Here is a 20,361-nt window from a genome sequence, read left to right on the forward strand (position 1 = left end):
TCTGCACAATGCCTTAATCCCACGAGGAGTCTTTGGGGGCCGCGAACAGTGCCGGGGCATTCAATCCGCTTCTGCTATTCCCAACACGTGCAAGCGCTTGCCACCTGTATGGCAACAATGCTAGGAGGGGGGGGGGGGGGGGCGGGGTGTAGTTTTGAGTGACCCCTGCAGCGCAATGGTGAGAATGCCGTTCCCCCGCGGGGGAGGGGGAAAAAGTCATCGACGCCGCTCCGCGACATGTTTCTGGGAAACAAAGGTCAAATCTGGACAGGGCAGGCATGAACTTTGTGACAGCTCCACAACATATATAGCCATCATTGTCACCAGCCCCTTCCGCACGTGCTGGATGGACCCAGCAGGGATGAAGATTTCCTGCTACAGCATGATCTTTCACCGATCCACACGGCGCACGCAGTTACCGCACACCTCGAAAACCTTGGAGTGATGGCGATAGATTGGCTGCCCAAGGGCTGCCCCAAACATCACACAATATGTTTAGGGAATTTTGAAAACATGTCAAAAATGGGCCTCCATACCGCTACTCCTGATGAGTTGTGGGAGGCCACCAGCAGACAGTGGGAAGAGCGGAATGCCGACAGCGACCTTGCGCGGGTGCTCTACGACTCTCCGCCACGACGCATGTCTGCCGTGGTCGGGAAGGACGGTGACTTCACCCGCTACTGAACGGCCTCTGTGCGCCCATTATTGGTCACACCATTTTTTTTGTTTCTTAGCATTTCAGCAGGAATTAAGTGCGTAGTAAAATTATTTACGACCTCAATTTCCGTTGTTTCACTCAGATGCAGCAAAGTGCTGCAATATCTTTTTTTTGAGATTAGCACAGAATACTTCTAACGATCCTAAAAAATAATGCGTGAGACAGGCCGAGTTTTTAGCAGCCTCCCTTTGCGATCACATCCCATTTTGTTTGTCTTTCGCCTTGAGGTATACGAGGAGGATTTTGATAGTTGTCGCAAACTGCCCTGAACACGTCGTGCAGAGCAGCATTACTAAAGTTTCACAGCGGTCTTATAGCTTCACAATTTTATTTCTCTATGGCTTCATCTCCGCTCGGAAGCATCAATAACGCAGTGTGTTGATAACTGCCCTTTTTTCCTTTAGACATCAAAAAAGCGTTTACGTCAGGAAGTAACAAACGAAGGATCCATGTTCTTTGGTTTTCGCGTGATTGATCGCGTTCGGTATATCTTTATATTTTATATCTCTGCTTAGTTGCTGAGACGCTGATCTTCGAAACATAAAATGCGAGCAAAACCATTCGCCTACTTACGCTGCCTATTCGTCTCAAGTGAAATAATTGGGGATGACGTCCTTAAGAACGAACAGCCTAGCAGACAATGGGCCCAGCTGAGCGCACTTTGACCGCATGCGTTTAGCCTCAAACTGTTTCCAGCCTGGCCCGTCATACGGCGCTGACGCAGGCAAAAGTCGCCGCTCGCGCACGCCAGTTAAAAGATTTGGGCGCCTGTACATGCACAAGGTGTCCCACAATTTAGAACGAGTTGGAAACAAGTACGGAGTCCCCATAGTCTTCTCCGCCCCCTGCAAATTGGCCAAGATGTGCCCCAAGGTTAGCAGCGGTGTCAAGGCTAAATCTGGGCGTGGAAAGAAGCACTCGAAGCCCTACGTAAGGTGTGCCACGGGAGTGGTCTACGAGATCCCGCTTGCATGTGGCAAGGTGTACGTCGGCCAGACTGGACGCTGCGTGAACGAGCGTGCAGGGGTACATAAAAGGTCGTTAGGGAACGCATCAAATTTATCCGAATACCTACCCGCCCATTGCCGCTCCTGCATTGATAAAAACGAAAAAAATTGTGAACCACGACTTGGCGAGAATAAAATTCTGGCTAGAAGCAAATATAGATTAGCTCGGGAACTGACAGAAGCCTTTTCATCCAAGAGAGATGTGGCATGTGCGTCAGGACCACTTCTATCTCCCTACGAGAAAGTGAGTATAGCTTGCTAAAAAATACGTGATAATCAGTAGGTTTGGTTTGGGTGTGTGTTTTTTGGTTTTGTTTCTTTTTTCTCTTTTTTTTCTTTTTACCATGTAAGAAATGCGCATGCGTCCACCTTCGGGCTATATATATGCAACATGTGGCTTTCAATAAATATAGTTGGAGTCAGCGCCCGTTCTTTCTGGTCGTTCTGTGTGTTTGTGTAAAAATTAGTGTTGTTTTTACTTTTGTTACATGATGTTACACCAACTAGCCCAGCAAGAGAAACTGTTAAACGAACTTTCTTCTACAGTGGGCCCTTTCTTTGGTGCACCACCTGTTAAGCCCGACCATTTGAAGATCGTGAGTGCCATCGCCTTTTGCACCTGCAGAGCAAGATTTATTACGTTTTGCTTCAAGAAAGGACTTCTACCAGCGGTAGTGAGTGACCTTCTTGGATGTGTTCAACCTTCTTTAGGACACGCAAGGCGAGTTAGCAAAGTTTTAAGGGCGGAAATCTGGAGGCAAGTGCGATTGTTGCATGATTGGTTAAACTTGGTGTGCTTAAGTGAAGATGTGGAATAGATAGCCAAGTAGAAGCTGCAATCCCTAAGAAACCAAGCGGCCCAGACAACGGACGCATTAAGGAGGTGCGTACTAAATAAGACCCTACACACCGGTGTAAGGGTTCCTAAGAAGGAACAGAACAAGAGCAGACCTGTGGTTTTAGGTGACGTGAATGTGCCAAAAGACATCGCGGACATCCTGGCAAAAGGACCAAATACAGCTTTGAGCCTTCCGTACCGGCACACGAGCTATTGGTTTTTAATCGGCACGTAGCAAGAAAAGCAGAAAAAGAAATTCAAGAAAATTCCGTTCTCGACGGCATAGATAGTTTGACAAGGACCACACTCCAGAGAAACCCGCTCCGAGAGGGAAAGCCTTGACTGACAAGGTGATCGCATATTGCAAGCATAACAGCCTGTCCCTGCTGCAGTCGGACAAAGAACGGAACTTTGTTCTCATGCCTTCAGGCCTTTACCTTGAGAAAGCTTTGCAAGCAATTTCGAAGAACTTTGTCCAAATCAAACGGTCCGCCGCCAGAATAAAAGGCAAGGCTGTTGCCCTGTGCAAATCCCTGGAGCTGCAGAGCCTGGCAACAGCTGTTTTGAACTCTTCTGAGAATAACCTGTCAATCTTCTTCCCTGTAAAGACCCATAAACTACCTGTTTAGGGCCATAGTTAGTGAGAGAGGTACTTGGCAGCAGCACATCAGCCGCTTTTTGCTTAAGCACCTAAAAGATTTGCACGTTTCGGACCCTTTTTGCGCGAAAAATTCCTTCGATGTAGCCGGCGTGTTGGAGAGGGGAGAGAAGATTGGCTACGCGTTCCCTATAGGTGTTGTAGATCTTTTTTACTCTGTGCCCCATAGCGACCTGTTCATTGTTGTTCGACAGTTTATAGAAGCAAGCGGCACTATTGCATTTCAAAACAAGGCAGGGGTAAGCTTTGACAATTTTCTGTCTCTTTTAGAGTTTTATATTAAGTCCACCTTCATCCAGTTTGACAACCGGCGGTTCCTACAACGCCAAGGCATTTGCATCGGTTCATGTGTTTCGCCAGTTTTATGTAACATTTTTCTCGCATCCATTGTCAACATTTTGGCATCACTAACTGACAATGAAACTGTCAAAGATTTTTAGATATGTTGACGATTTCTTAGTGATTTTAAAGAGACATGACACAGGCCGCTACGAGGAGTCTGCCATGAAAATTTTAGAAATGTTCACACAACATGGGAAGGGGCTCTCTTTCACATTTGAGCTTCCGCAGCAGAACTGCCTCCAGTTTTTGGACCTTAACATTAAGCTGGGGGACGGAAGTGTTTGCTGGCGCTACCTACCTAGGGCCAAGAAAGATTTTTACCTTTCGATTTGGCTCAATCAAAAACTGTTAAAAGGGCTATTGCCACCCTTTCAATGGAATCAGCACTCCTCAAGTCGTGCCCTCACGTGATGCGGGCAAGCTTCCAGGGTGAGGTGAATAGACTGCGTAAAGCAGGGAGGGTTCGCTAACCACGTCTTAGCTGCCGTTACCGAGGCACTGATGCAAAAACTTAAGGGTAAGCCAAAGGGGCAACGCCGGAAAGAAGATTTCGGCGAAGCCAAACCAGTGGTGATACCGTACATTCAAAAGGTGTCCCACAATTTAAAACGAGTTGGCAACAAGGCCCCCTGCAAATTGGCCAAGATGTGCCCCATGGTTAGCAGCGGTGCCAAGGCTAAATCTGGGCGTGGAAAAAAGCACTCAAAGCCCTGCGTAAGGTGTGCCACGGGAGTGGTCTACGAGATGCCACTTGCATGTGGCAAGGTGTACGTCGGCCAGACTGGACGCTGCGTGAACGAGCGTGCAAGAGAACATAAAAGGTCGTTAGGGAGCGCATCAAACTTGTCTAAAAGCTACCCGCCCATTGCCGCTCCTGCATTGATAAAAACGAAAAAAACTGTGAACCACGACTTGGCGAGATTAAAATTCTAGCTAGAAGCAAAGATAGATTAGCTCGGGAACTGGCGGAAGCCTTTTTTGTCAAAGAGAGAGGCGGCATGTGCGTCAGCACCACTTCTATCTCCCCACGAGAAAGTGAGTATAGATTGCTAAAGAATACGCGATAATGAGTACGTTTCGTTTGATTGTGTTTTTTTTGTGTTGTTTCTTTTTTCTCTTTTTTTACCATGTAAGAAATGCGCATGCGTTCACCTTCTTCGGGCTATATTTATATGCAACATGTGGCTTTCAATAAACGTAGTTGGAGTCGGCGCCCGTCTTGTCTAGTCTTTCTGTGTGTTTGTGTAAAAATTAGCGCTGTTTTTACTTTTGTTACATGATGTACAGCGGTCCGGTAGACTGACAGTTTTCGTACCTGTTTTAGGGCGTTTAGAGCCGGGGGAGGGATGAGAGCGCACAACCAGTTTTATTGCTCATTATCTTGGATTCGAGAAACCGAAACTATGCCGCCATTTCGTCCACTGACGTCATACTCACACAGTTCCACCTCCATCCACCATATTGGACCGTGGCGTCATCACTGACATGCGGCAGGTGGTTGTTTCTACAAGGCTATTGTAGATGGCACTACAAGTCTCAGTGCAAGGTGCGCTGTTTTCTAGTTGCAGGCACAGGTGGCGCTTTGATCTCAGGGTGGTGCTGAAGGTTTTTGTGTAGGAATTTTGCAGGCTTTTACATTGCGTAGTGCTGAAGGTTTTTGTGTAGGAATTTCTGCGGGCTTTTATGTTGCGTACTGCTGAAGGTTTTTGTGTAGGAATTTTGGCGTATTTTTACGTTGCGTAGTGCCGAAGGTATTTGTGTAGGAAATATGGCGGGCTTTTACATTGCGTAGTCGGCCGGACGATGGGTTGGCAAGATAGGAAAATCCGTGTCGACGGGGAGTTAGTGCAGTGCCAGAAGTGCGACCGTTGGTGCTATTTAGACGAAACCGAGTTCGGGAGCTTAGCGGAGGCAGATGGGAGTGGCTTTGCGTGCAAGATATGTAAGCGTTTTGAGGAGTTGTTTGACGTTGAAAGGGGAATGGCAAGCTAGATCATGGAACTCAAAGGGGACCTGAAGGAGGAACGAGAGGAATGGATAAAGCTAGAAACTCAGGTCGCCGAGTCGCTTAAGAGGGACGCGACTAATGCCGACCTGTTGGAGCGAATCGTGGGCGTGTTGAAAGAGGAGAAGGAAAAGCGGGTCCAGCTAGGTGAGCAGGTAGAAGCGCTCAGGTCACGGCAAGCAGAGCACCCCGGTTCGGAGCAGTGTCAGATGGGGGACGGGGCTCTTCGATCCTACAGTGCTGCAGCGCAGCAGGCTTTTAGTGGGGAAGACAGGGAGGAAAAACGGGCACGGTGACGCGCGACAGTAGCGTACGGTGGCGGGAGATTCAGCTAGGGCGATCCGGAGGGCAATAGTCGCAGTCACGAAGCGAACGGTAAGAGCGCAGGAGGGTTCTGGTGGGTAGTAGGATAGGTAGCCAAGCAACAGCTGTTTTTAGGTGGACCTAGAGCTCTGAGGGAACAAGTATAGAGAAGGAAGAACCATGGTCAAAGCGACGATGGAACCATAGGAGAAGAAATAGGCACAAGCGCCAGGGCCAAGTTAATTCAGATATAGGTTTGATTAACATGCAAGGTGGCAGGAACAGGTTGAAATTTGAGGAAATAGAACAGCAGTTAAGGGCGGACGAATAAATGGTTTATAGTTCAGTGGAAACACATCTTAGAGACATAGAGCAACAACACTCTAACCAGGACTGCGCATAGGAATATTGCAATATAACAGAGGGACAGCAGAAAGGCGGTGAAATTGTGGCATTCATTCAAAAAAGCATGAATTTTCAAAGGGTAAAACTGGAATGCAAAGAACATTTATGGCTAAAAGGAAAAGTGGCAGGCGAGAAAACACTCCTTGGCTTTGTATATCTGTGGACAGGAGCTAATGCCAAAGAGGAAAACAGGAAAATGGTGCAATGAATTGCAAGCGACATTGTTGAGCTAGGAGCAGAGGGTGAGATAATTATATTAGGCTACATGAATGCACACATAGAAGTCCTGGATGGGTGACAGATTCGTCATGAAGCATGCTGCTGGATATGTGTGACAGGTATGATTTAGTTGTATGCAACAGTACCGAGAAGTGTGATGGGCTCATAACATGGCAAGCAGGGAGTCTACACTCGACGATAGATTATGCACTTATGTCACAGAGGATGTATAATAGATTAGGGGTAATGAGCATAGATGAACATGGCTCCAGAAGTCTAGGTAGTGACCACGAACGTATCTCAGAAATTATGGAAACATCTAAATACAATGATTAATAAGATCAGGCTAGAGCAAAGGTTTATTGTTACATATCAGGGTATTCGAATAAAAGGGGATCAAGCAATGAAACACGTAGGAACAAGGATGACAGAAAAATTTTAAGAAAAAATGCTACACATAATTTATCGCAGGACGATAGACCTGTTACTCCAATTGCTTCACTTGAGCAAAGAGAGTGGGAAAGGGCAGAAGAAGAAGGCTCCTAGTGGCACGTCAACAGGACCAGATGGTATTCCGATTACGTTAATAAAGAAGGTAGGACCGAAATCGAAGCAAACATTGATACAAGTAGTGAATAAAATGATAGTTGATGGCAAAGTCCCCGATGAATAGCGATTGAGTAGAATGAACATGATATATAAGGGAAAGGGGGACAAAGCTGACGTCACTACCATCCCATAACAGTTATATCTGTGGTTTACAGGGGTGGTGATGCAGATTATAAAGCACAGACTGCAGGCTTGGGTGGAGAACGAGGAGGTGCTGGGGGAGCTACACAATGGGTCCCGGAAAGAGAGGAGGTTGGAGGACAATCTGTTTTCATTCACGCAGTGTTAGAGATTGCATAAAAAGAGAGAGGCCCCTATGGCTAGCATTTCTAGATATTAGGGGAGCCTACGACAACGTTATTCAAGAGTATTTGTGGGACAAGCTGGCCATATTGGATGTGGAAGATGGAGTAAATAATCTTTAAAAAAAGATATATAGAGAGGTAACAGAGTGCTTACAAATTGGGAAAAAAATGTATCAGGGCCTATTGAGATACAGCGGGGGCTTAGGCATGGATGTCCTCTGTCTATTTGGCAGCTTGGCAGCGGTGCGCAAACGGAAAGCACGTCGCGAGTTCCCTCTGCTCTTTGCAGCATGAAACGTCTACATTTCGTCACACGTGCCTGAGCTCCATTGGACTAGGTTGCGCAATCACTCCCACATGGACACAGCGGTTTTCCTGCGGTACCTGGGCCGCAATCAGCGTCCAATCAGCGCCCGATAGCTGTCATCTGCGAGCTTTCAAACAGCGACACTGCTGGATCTGCAACAGCTTGGCAGCGGTGCGCAAACGGAAAACACGTCGCTAATTCCCTCTGCTCTTTGCAGCATCAAACGTCTACATTTCCTCACACGTGCCTGAGCTCCGCCGGGCTACGTTGCGAAATCACTCCTGCCTGGACACAGCGGCTTTCCTGCGGTACCTGTGCCGCAATCGGCGTCCAATCGGCGCCCGATAGCTGTCTTCTGCGAGCTTTCATACAACGACACTCCTGGATCTGCAACAGCTTGGCAGCGGTGCGCAAACGGAAAACACGTCGCTAATTCCCTCTGCTCTTTGCAGCATCAAACGTTTACATTTCCTCACACGTGCCTGAGCTCCGCCGGACTACGTTGCGCAATCACTCCCGCCTGGACACAGCGGGTTTCCTGCGGTACCTGGGCCGCAATCAGCGTCCAATCGGCGCTCGACAGCTGTCTTCTGCGAGCTTTAAAACAGCGACCCTCCTGGATCTGCAAGAGTTTGGCAGCGGTGCGCAAACGGAAAGCACGTCGCTAATTCTCTCTGCTCTTTGTTGATGAGCGAATTGAAGAGTCTTTTATTCTGTGCATAGTTTGTTGCGCACTGCAGCCAAACTTGAACATTTGCGCATTTGCTTTTCTGCCGTTCTTGTGTCATGTCGACAGAAAAATAAATCATGACGGCTTTAGAGGATTTCAAACGCGAGATGAGGGCTGAGCTACGTTCCGTCAAGGACAGCCTGAAGTTCTGCAGCGACAGTTGTGACGAGACGAAAGTTACCAGCTCTGATATCAAGGCGCTAAGAAAGGAGATTAGTGATCTTGTGAGCTCCAATGAAAATATTCGAGCTGAAAACAAACGCTTGGCTCAAAAAGTGGAAGAACTTGAACAAAACAGGTGCCTAAACAACCTAAAAATCAAAGGTGTGAACTCAGATATTGAACCCAGAGAAGTTATTGAGAAAATTGGCTAGGTCATCAATGAACAAGTTTCTATCGCTGACTTAGATACGTGTCAGAGAATTCCCACAAGTGGTAAAGGCGAAACCAACATTTCGGTCCGCTTTCTCTGCCGAGATAAACGCCATGCATTTCTTTCTAAGGCTAGAAAGCACGAGCTACCTAACAAGGACCTTGGTCTCACTGATAGCGGGCGCACAGATGTCAACGAACACTTCACTTACGGCAACAAACAACTGTTGTGAGCAACCATTGCCCGTAAGAAGGAAGTAGGCTGGAAATTTGTTTGGACGAACGGAGGCAAAATTTTTGCACGCAGGGATGATCTAACACAACAAAAATTTGTGCACGATCTGACCTGAGTAAACTGATCGAGTAGGCATTCACATTATTGCCAGTCTGCCAGCCAGCCGTTGACATGGATTGACTGCCCCACTGTATTCTTTGTGATGCTTCCTGGCTTAACAAAAAAGTTCTCTTCTATGCATAATTATGTCCGCAGTACGAAGAACAATTGCAACTGTCTAGATATGTTTCTTGGGTCAATAAACCGACCGTTTGATGTGCTTTTGTCTACCGAAACATGGCTTACAACTCATGATGAACATTTTCCATTCAAAAATTACCAGTATCATTGCCGCCTTCGTTCGAATATAAGAGGTTGTGGTCTTGCCGTGTATGCAAAGAGTTGTTATCCACAGTGTGTGTTAGACGAAATTTCTGTAACAAATTTCAATGTTGAGTGTTTAGCCGTATCACTGTCCCGTGTCACTAGCTGTTGTATACAGACCTTCCGCAGGGAACAAACTACTTTTTTTCAAGTTTCTTGAAATCTTACTCTTAAACCTCGGCAATTCCCGGTTGCCTTTTGTAATAATGGGTGATATTAACATTAACCTAATGCACGATGATCACAGTACGCTGGAATTTATTAGCCTTATAGCACCTTATGGTTGTTTAAATACTATGAACATACCTACTCGTATTAGTGCTGCTACAGCTTCCCTGCTGGATGTTTGTGTCACAAATATGGGGTCTCAGAAACGGAGTCTGGCCAGTTATCTCCTGAAGTCAGTGGCCACAACCCGATTTTTTTTCTTCCTGTGAAACGCGTTAGGTCAGCATTAAAAAATGCCTCGAGGGTAACTAGGGTCATTTCCGATGAAAATCTCGCCACATTTATTACTCTTATTCAGAATATGTGTTGGGAGAACGTATACAGCATATCTCAAGTCAACGCTGCGTATACTGCTTTTCTTGCCAAGTTCACGGAATGTTATAATGCTGCAGAATAACGGCCTGAGGGGCGAGTTGGTGCATGATGAAATGAATGGCTGCGCAAATCAGGACACAGACAAGAAAGAGACACCACATGCGCACTTCCTGCAATCGAGGTAAAACACAACTTCCTAAAATCTAGAAAGCCATGGGGTGATGAAGTGGTATATAACAGGATACGCATAAAAAATAAAATGTATCATGACTTTCTACGTACTTGCGATGCATCCCTTTTTAGATAGTTCAAAACATTTAAGATTAAACTAAATAAAGACCTCATATCAGCAAAAACAGCTTAATGTACAGAAACGTCCTCCAGAATTTATAATGACCCCAATAATGTTTGGGGGAGATAAACAAACTATTAAACAAACACAAGTAAATAGCTGCATCTAATTTCCCAGCTAGCGGAACTCAATTAGCTAACACCACAAACCACTTCTTCATTGAAGCTGGCAAGCCTGCATTAAATCAAGCTCTCTCTAATGCTCCCGTGTGCAACCTCATTAACTGTATTTCGTTGCTGCCTGTGATCCCACAATAGCTACCTACATTGGGAAAACAAAAAACAATGTATCAGCACGCCATGACGACATCAAAGCGATACCGTGGAAGTATGTGTCTGCATTAATACGCGAGGTTCTAGCGTATATTATAAATCTGATGTTCACAAGTAATGTGTTCCCAGATGAATTGAAGATTGCTCGTGTTTGTCCTGTATTTAAAGAAGCAAATAGGAATGAAATCATGAACTATCTCCCCATCTCCTTGTTATCAATGTTATCGAAGGTATTTGAAGGAGCCATTAATATCAGATTCGAAAAGTTCTTTAGCGTTCATAACATTATTAACCCCTCTCAGTATGGCTTTTTGAAAAATAAATCGTCTGAGCAAGCTTTACTCGCCGCTAAAGAAAAGATCATTGACAACATTTAATCCAGAGTATACACTCTTGATCTGTTCTGAGACCTCCGGAAAGCTTTTGACTGCGTACAGCATGAAATTCTTTTGAGTAAACTGAACAGTTACGGGATATGCGGAACAGCTCTAAACCTGCTTAAAAGTTACTTAAATTACAGAATGGAATACGTTAAATAGAATAATTTTGTTTCGAACCGCTTGTACATTACCAAAGGGGTTCCGCAGGGGTCTATATTAGGTCCAGCTTTGTTTTTATTGTATATAAACGACATCTGTAACATACCTGATTCTCCATATTTGGTTATCTACGCTGACGATACAAATATTTTTTTTTTTCACAACACGTACTTTGCCGGAATTAGAAACTATCGTGAACGCTTATTTGGTAAAATTACGCGCTTCGATGCAAGCGAATAAGTTTAGTTTAAACTTGTCAAAAACAAGGTACATAATTTTCAGACCTCCTAATGCCTCTGTTCATTACACACTTAACCTAATATACGCCAACACAAAACTGCAACAGTTAACCACTCAGAAGTTTCTTGGATATGGTCTAATGAACATTTATCATGTAACATGCATTATTCAAAACTTCTCACTGACCTTAGATAAAACTGTTGGTTGTCCGTACCGGATCAGCGATCTATTGCCCGTTTCCCTATAAGTGTCCATATACTACGCACTATTTTTTTTCCAAATTTTCCTATTGTGCACTGGTCTGGGGCACCACAACAATAAGCAATTTTAAGAAGTTATTGCTTTTGCTAAAGAAGGCATTACGGGTTATTGAGAGTTGCAATCGTAGGCCGGGAAATCTACCAACATCACCACTCTATCATAAGCATAATTTACTTAAAGCAAACCATGTTTACATATTCCACCTATTACAGTACATCCATCGTAATCGTTTGTATTCCTTTACTCCTAACCGCCTTCCTACTAAATACCCCTAAACGAGGACAAATTCTGGCAAACAAAACCTCGGTTACCAGATGCCAGTCGTCCTCAATAACTCATCTTTAAGTGTAATGTTTGATCTCCCTAAGAATAAATTTAAATAAGACATCAAAAGGCTACTTATTTCCACTGACACAGCATAATCTCAGCCTTTTACTTAGTGAATCACCTCTTTGCTTGTGTGTGTGTTTTCATTAGTGACCTCATGCCACGTTTATACACTGCCTTTGATTTATGGTTCAATGTCTTTATATCAAAAGTAATATTTTTACGCTAATACTGTCGTTTGATGCAATGTATTTTGTTCACTAATATACTATGTTAATATTTGTTATGTCTGTGTTGCTCACTGCTGTATCGACTGTTTTGGAGAACTATGACCTCGTCAGGCTTTATCTCCTTTTGTCGCAGTTCCCTCTTTCATCTTTGAAGGAAAAATAAAGTTCAACATCAACCTCCTTTTTTGTTCATGTTGTACCTGCAAGGGTTAGAGACCAAACTAGACGGGAGCGGACTAGGCTTCAACCTTTCTTTTTTCAAGCAAGGGGAATGGATTAAACAGTCATTACCGGGACTAATATAGACGGATGATATAGTACTGATGGCGGACAACAAGGAAGATTTGAAGACGTTGACAGACATTTGTGGTACAGAGGGAGATAGATTAGGATTCAAGTTTAGTGAGAAAAAATCTGCAGTCATGATATTTAACGATGAGGGCGGCGAGCATAGATTACAGGAGTCCACGCTAGAAGTAGTGGATGAGTACAAGTATCTTGGGGTGCAAATAAATAACGGTGCCAAGTATCTGACAGAGCATGAAAAGAATGTAATGAATAAAACTAGTACGAACTCAGCTGTCATGAAAAATAGGAAACTGTGGAATCACAAAAGCTATGAAGTGGTAAGGGGAATCTGGAAAGGAGTGACGGTTCCTAGCCTGACTTCCGGTAATGCGGTCCTGTGCATGAGACCAGATGTTGAAGCATGGTTAGAAATCAAACAACGCGGCGTAGGGAGGCTAGCCTTGGGAGCACACGGCAAAGCACCAAATCAGGGGGTACAGGGTGATATGGGATGGGTTTCGTTCGAGAGCAGAGAAGCTAGCAGTAAGATAGCATTTGAGGAGCGATTGAGAAAAATGCGGAAAAAGCAGTGGACTAGGAAGGTTTTCAGATACCTGTAAATGAGGAATATTGACACGAAATGAAGAATGCGAACTAGATAATTGACAAGCAAATGCCTGGACAACAGTAGAGGGGCAAATCAGGAATTATCGGTAAAGAAAAAGGTTAAAGAAACACAGTGAGCTCAGTGGAAAGCAGGGATGCTGACGAAACTGGCACTGGGAACATACAGGATATTTAAGCAGGAAATTGCCAAAAAAAATATCTGATAATTGTACGGGAAGCTCTTTGTTGCTTGATGCCAGGACGGGAGTTTTGCGCACTAAGACATATAGAGTCAGGTAGCACGAGATAGACACGTTGTGCGTTGCGTGCGAAGAGGAGGAGGAAAGGGCTGAGCACTTGATAGTTTTCTGTAAAGGACTCCACCCTACAGTGGAAAGCAGCGGGGCTGATTTATCCAAGGCATTGGGGTTTAAGGACAGTGAAGGGAAGGTAGATGTAAGCAGGTAGAAGTAACGAAGCGAAGGTTATCTGATTGGTGGCTAAAATCAAGAAAAGAGTAAAATTCCACAAGTCATGGCTAGGTGGCTTGAAACACCGCCCGATTTAAAGGGTTCAGCCGTATCCATCCATCCATCCATCCATCCATCCATCCATCCATCCATCCATCCATCCATCCATCCATCCATCCATCCATCCATCCATCCATCCATCCATCCATCCATCCATCCATCCATCCATCCATCCATCCATCCATCCATCCATCCATCCATCCATCCATCCATCCATCCATCCATCCATCCATCCATCCATCCATCCATCCATCCATCCATCCATCCATCCATCCATCCATCCATCCATCCATCCATCCATCCATCCATCCATCCATCCATCCATCCATCCATCCATCCATCCATCCATCCATCCATCCATCCATCCATCCATCCATCCATCCATCCATCCATCCATCCATCCATCCATCCATCCATCCATCCATCCATCCATCCATCCATCCATCCATCCATCCATCCATCCATCCATCCATCCATCCATCCATCCATCCATCCATCCATCCATCCATCCATCCATCCATCCATCCATCCATCCATCCATCCATCCATCCATCCATCCATCCATCCATCCATCCATCCATCCATCCATCCATCCATCCATCCATCCATCCATCCATCCATCCATCCATCCATCCATCCATCCATCCATCCATCCATCCGTCCATCCATCCGTCCATCCGTCCGTCCGTCCGTCCGTCCGTCCGTCCGTCCGTCCGTCCATCCATCCATCCATCCATCCATCCATCCATCCATCCATAGCAGACGCCATGAAATTTCGAAAGCTAACGAGTAAGAGGTAACGCTCTTAAAAACACTGCAACCTCGGGGGCATGTCTCTAATGACCTTCTGCGAGATGACGATCAAATGGTGATGATCAGTCTCAAGAATAACCGACCGACCGTATGCAAATTGATTAAATTTCTCACAGCCATATGCATCCGCCATGGCCTCCTATTCAATGTGCGAATAGCGCTGTTCGCACTCTGTAAGCTCCCGTGAAGCATACGCGACAGGCTTCCATGTGTCATGGTGACACTGTAACAGTGCTGCGCCGATTCCGTTTCGTGACGCACCGCAAGACACCTTTATTGCTTTTTATGGATCAAATACTATTAGCAAAGGCTCTTTACTTAAACAGTCGCAACGGTGCCTCCATTCTTCAGTATGATTAGACGTCTAGACAAACGCGACACTTTGCTTTACAAAATTTCTGAGGAGAGTCTGTGCAAATGACGGCATGAACTTGCTGAAATAATTCACGAAGCCCAACAGCCTCTGTACCGCGAGCTTGTCAGGCGGCGGTGGCATTTCTACCCTGCATTTCATCAGTGATGGGCTTGGTCTGATTCCTTCCTTGTCAATGACGTCACCCAGAAACTCGGTTTTGCTGACGCCACTCGAACACTTGTCCGGGTTAAATGTGAATTCGACGCGTTCTGCTGCTGAAGTACCGACTGTAGGCGCATGTCATGCTCCTGCCTCGATGACGCCCAGACTAGCACGTCATCAAAGTATACTCTGACGCCGGAAAGGCCTTCAACAATTTCATTTAGAGCCTTGTGAAGTACCTCAGACGCCGACGATATTCCAAAGGGTAAGCGCAGAACTCTATAGCGCCCAAACGGCGTTGCAAAGGTGCAAATTCTGGAGGTTTCGTCCAACGGAATCTGATGAAAACCAGCGTTTGCGTCGAGACGCGTTAAAACTGTTGCCCCCGCAAACTTTGCCTCTGTTTTCACGGCGTGGCATTGTGTAATGCTTCTTCATGATCTTGATACATTGGTTAATGCATATTCGAATTTTCCCGTCTTTCGCAGAATGACCAATGGGCTTACCCAGTCTGAGGGCTCGGAGACTTTCGTTATTATGCCTGTGCGCTCCATGCGTCCCAGTTCCTCTCGCAGGGGCTCTTGGAGGGTCAGTGATACTGGCCGGGCCGCTTGGACGACTGGCTTGGCGCCGTCACGCAAAACTATACTATAGACACTTTCCACGCATCCAGTTCCTCTGAACAAGGGGCGAAAGTTCTTTGTGACGTCCTCAGAACTGTTTACAGAAACGGCGTGCACGCGTGACACGAGTCCAAGATTTTCGCTCGCCTGTAGGCCCAGGATGGCCTGATGCCCCTTGGGCACCACGAAGAAGTCGAGAACGGCGCAACGGTCACCGAGAGCTACTTCGGTGCGAATGACACCCTCGTGCTTGATAACACCCCCGCCGTAGCAACGCAACAATAAGCTGCTTGGTTTCAGTGGCGGCTTGGGGCGAATTTTAGGGTAGCATCTGAATTTTAGTAAATTTGCTTGCGCGCCTGTATAGACATTCGATTCGAGCGGAACGTTCCTGATTTGAGCGTGCACGGTCCAGTCGTGTCGGCTTGCCACGCTGCGGGACACGTCCAGAACGTCAAAGTTATCTTCACTGCCTTAAATTTCGCCAACCTCGGCAAATCTTTCGCCAATGCAGCACAGCTTCGTGGCGGGTGCACACGTCCGCACTTGCCCCACTTGTGATGTCTGGGCCTTCTGACGTGTTCCTTGCGCATCGTGCTAATCTCGCTTTCATCCCGTGCCCTGAGTTTCTGTTGTCCTGCTGCCACTTCAGCCGCTTTAGCAACCTGCTCAGCTTTCTTTAACGTCACTGCGTTGTGCCGCAGCAAAATTTCCTGAACTTTCGCATCGTTAGTTCTATACACAATCTGGTCTCTGATCACTGCACCCATTTGAGAGCCGAAGTTGCATGCTCTTGCTTGGCTTTTTATGTCTCGTAGAAAAGGTTCAAAGGGCTCACCCGGGGCCTGGACTAGAATGCAGAGGACGTAGCGCTCATGTATTTCGTTTTTCTGCGCCACACAATATTCTTTTATTTCTTCACGACAGTGGCGCTGTCATTCTTGTTCTCGTCTTTGCCGAAGCTGAACGTGTTGAAGATTTCGAAGGCTTCCTCGCCCGCTACGCTCAGCACGAGTGCCGTCTTGCGCGACTCTGTTCGACGCGCGTCGGTTGGTTTTGATGCGGCGAGAAAAAATTCGAACCTCTGCTTGAGTGTCTGCCAGTTCTTGGAAATTTTCCCAGCCGAGCTCTGCGGCCCTGGTGCCTTAAGGAAGTCCATCTGGTTGGTCTTGTAGCGTAATCTTCGGTTCGGCAAGATTGGATGTCGGTGGCCATTCCACTTCTGACACCTGTACCGTTGCGTGCTGCAGAAGAGACACGACCAGAGGCTCCGAGCAAAGGGAGCAGAAGTACCGCGCCTTTATTGAACAACCGTGTACGTATACACTAAAGTGAGAGAGGAGGGTGTGTTTTCTCATCAACATGTTACAAGCATATGACTGATATCGCGTACGTCACACGGGTCGTAGATACGAGGCCAGTGCTTCCCCGGATACGATACATTCACGATTTGCTTCCGCGTGTAAGATTTCTGACTGTGCAAAGTCCCATTCTGCGGATGTGCGAGCGTCACAGAGTTTACAAACAGTGAGCAAGAGGAAGGCAGCCTGAACGACAACGATTCATTAAGGAAGTGGTGCTGACGATGGATCTCGCAGGGTTACAAAATGAAGACATCAGCGAAGTAAAATTTAGTTTCTTTGTACTGTTTTCATTTATAACGTTAAGAGATTGTAAGATCTAGGTATCTTTGGCCATAATGATCTGAACGTGCTTGTTCAGAACACGTTAATAGACATATGTCCTTTCGAGCTTTACTGTAGTACAAGTGGGCGGGTGAATATTTAAAGTACTTGCGTACATCCGTACATCGAATACAAGCCACGACTCCACTGTCTGTATTTCCACACGCGAATAGTAACCTGGCGAAAAGCAACTTCAGCTCCACTCCACGTTCTGCGGAAAAGGCTAGGTCGGCACGGCATGCCTCTGTTCGCCATAATGAACAGCAGAACCCCTGTTTAGGCAAGGCGAGCAGCGACTTGTCAGCGTCTTTTACGGGCTATGAAAGGGAGAGGTTGGGGTAAGAGATTTCGTAATTCCTCAAGGAATTGGGCCCTGCAGTAGACACACCAAAATTACGACGATATTGGTGCGAACTCGTAGTATAAATTGAGAGAGACGCAAGTGTCTTGTCCTGCACTACTATGTACGTTACACTGCTATTACACTGCGCTGCTGTTACACTGAGCGTTACATTGGGCTACGTGCACAATGTAATTGAGTTAATTTGTTACATTCATTAACTGTGGACAGCACACAGTAGTGAGGTCTCGCTGCCATTGTGGCTTTTAGCGATTTTTGTCCAATGTAAATGCTTTGAAGTAAATGATTCGTTATGTACGCAGGATTAGTAGCAGCAGTAGTAGTAGTAGTGGCGGTGGTGGTGGTTTTCGTGTAAGTAATAATTTTGCGCGAGTAGCTCTTCAGCTGCGGAATGGTTTGTGCATGACGCCCACTCGGGCAAGTTTTTTGCTCACTTTCATTGGAACAATTGGTGGAAAGCTGCCAGGCTTTGAAAGCGGGGAGCGTGGAGGTGCTTTCCCTATTCGCTTGTGGTAGAACAGCGCAAAACACCGGGACAGAGACAAGCGCTGATTTATTACTCATTTTGCTCACCAGTGTTTGTGTCGTCCCTGTGTTGTCCCAAGTTAGTTCAAAAGCGCAATTATGTTTGACCATGTTAACTACCAGCTAGCCCGATTTGAAACCCTCTTAATACTCATTTTTATTTCGAAGAAACACGGCTTCTTAAAACTTCTTCACACCCTCAGAACACATACGTCACAACGATGTCATTCAAGCGTTCTGAAATGACAACCTAAGAGTTGTAATCAGAGATATTTGTTATCACATTTTGAACATGTCCAACTCTTTCTTCGTTAATTCAACAGCCGTCGCGCAGCCTCACTGTTGAACCGGCCTCGACTATTTCGAGAACTAACTGCTCTTTGGGATTGGCCGTTGCCCTACATTTGCCGAAATCAGGTGCACAAGTTCTTGAGGGGCAGTCTCTGCAATAAATTCCTATGTATCTGCAAGCTTGCTCGAAATTCCTTTTGTGCTCTATAGTGGTCTTTCATTCTTGCGCCTGCCAGTCTGCGCCATGTAGCGTTTACCACATGTCACTGGCAACGAATAAACGAGGCCTTCGGTAAACTCGGCTTCGTGTTCGGGCTTCTTGTCGTGTGCAGTAAGACGGAAAGCCGAGGTACACTGTAAAAAAGAATCGACCCAAATGTGAGTTTAAATGGTTGCCGCCATCCTTTAAACTCTATATGCAGAAACATTTACTCCATCAATACGGAGTTGAATGTGCTAAATTACCTATTTTACTCCCTGCACTCAATAAAGGGGTGTAAAGGAGAGTGATTCTCTTTATAACTACCAGTAAAAAAATGGAGCTTATCTTAAAGCGCCCCAAGACCCCAATGGAGTAAAAAAAAAATCACCATTTTGCGCTCTCCGCCTCACCACCTAGTATCTCGTCTGCTTCTGGTCAGTCGTCTGATAATGGCGGCGAGTGACGACCTCTTGGTTACCATTGTCGCTGCATCTCTGCTCACTACTGCTCCTTCACGAGCGCCTGCCGCGGTACAAGATATCAGCTTGTCGCCGTTTTTCGCTACAGTATGCTACGTAATTGAACTGCTCTTGTAAAACCTCGAGTGCTCTAACCATACTTGACCTTCCTAGGCCACCCCGTTACAGCCCCCGTTTAAGCTTAATTCTCACAGCTTTTCTCAGTGTGGTCCTCGCGGTGTGGAGCAGCAGATTATAGTGCGTAGAAAATGAAACTGTGGTAGACCATAATTTTAGTACTAAGCTCTTGATTGCGCTGGTGAGGCAACACTTTTCTGGAGTCGTATTTAAATAGCAAGCCTTAAAGAAGTTACTGTGAAAGCAAAAACTCTCATGCCAAGCTACATTCATCGGTGTTTACATTTTCAACTTTACAACCTATTCTGCTTTGGTTTTGCCAAATATATCGCGGTGCATGACCTTTAAAACTACTCCACAACTGCTTTTGAGTTTTCAACTATTGATTCTAATGTTACATCCCTTCTTCTACAAACATAGCCAACTAAACGAGATCGTACAGAAATGCAGACGACAGGCAGACGACGCCTGCCGCCTGCGCCGCCGCTGGGCTTGCAGACGGCGAAAATAAGGCGCGACGCGAGGTCACATTAGGGCAGAGCAGTTTGGCAAGTTGTGTTGCCGGCGGACCCTGCAGCTACTGCCCGTTTCCGCCGCTGGCCCAGCTGCAAGAGTGAGTCTGAAGAAGGATATATAAACAGGACGCCATATTCCGGCTCCATTTCTGTGGGTAGTAAAAGATTGCTCCCTTTTACTCCTGAATACCGCCTTTGTATAAAGGAGTAATTAAAATACTCCATTTATATGGAGTAAATAATACCTCCTTTTGGTGTGCGCTAGAGGACAAGCCATTTACTCGTTTACTACCATTTGGGCGTTTCCTGTTAACAGTGCAGTTGGTAGGACATTATGTGGAAACAGCGTGAGTCACACGGGACAAGAAAGAAGGCGGGAGTAGCGTCTTCTTTCTTGTTCGCTGTGTCTCGCCTGCTACAGCGCAGGAGAGCACCGTGCTTGCTTTGCTGCGATGTGCACCCAACTGACTCACTGTGTGCTTACTGCGCCCGGGCCCTCCGCGTCGTCCGTGCTGGAAAACGCAGCTCACTCACTGCTGAGCGACTGCTCGTCTCAGAACCACAGTCCG

The sequence above is a fragment of the Amblyomma americanum genome, chromosome 2 (assembly GCF_052857255.1).
Source record: "Amblyomma americanum isolate KBUSLIRL-KWMA chromosome 2, ASM5285725v1, whole genome shotgun sequence".
NCBI classification, from domain to species: Eukaryota; Metazoa; Arthropoda; class Arachnida; order Ixodida; family Ixodidae; genus Amblyomma; species Amblyomma americanum.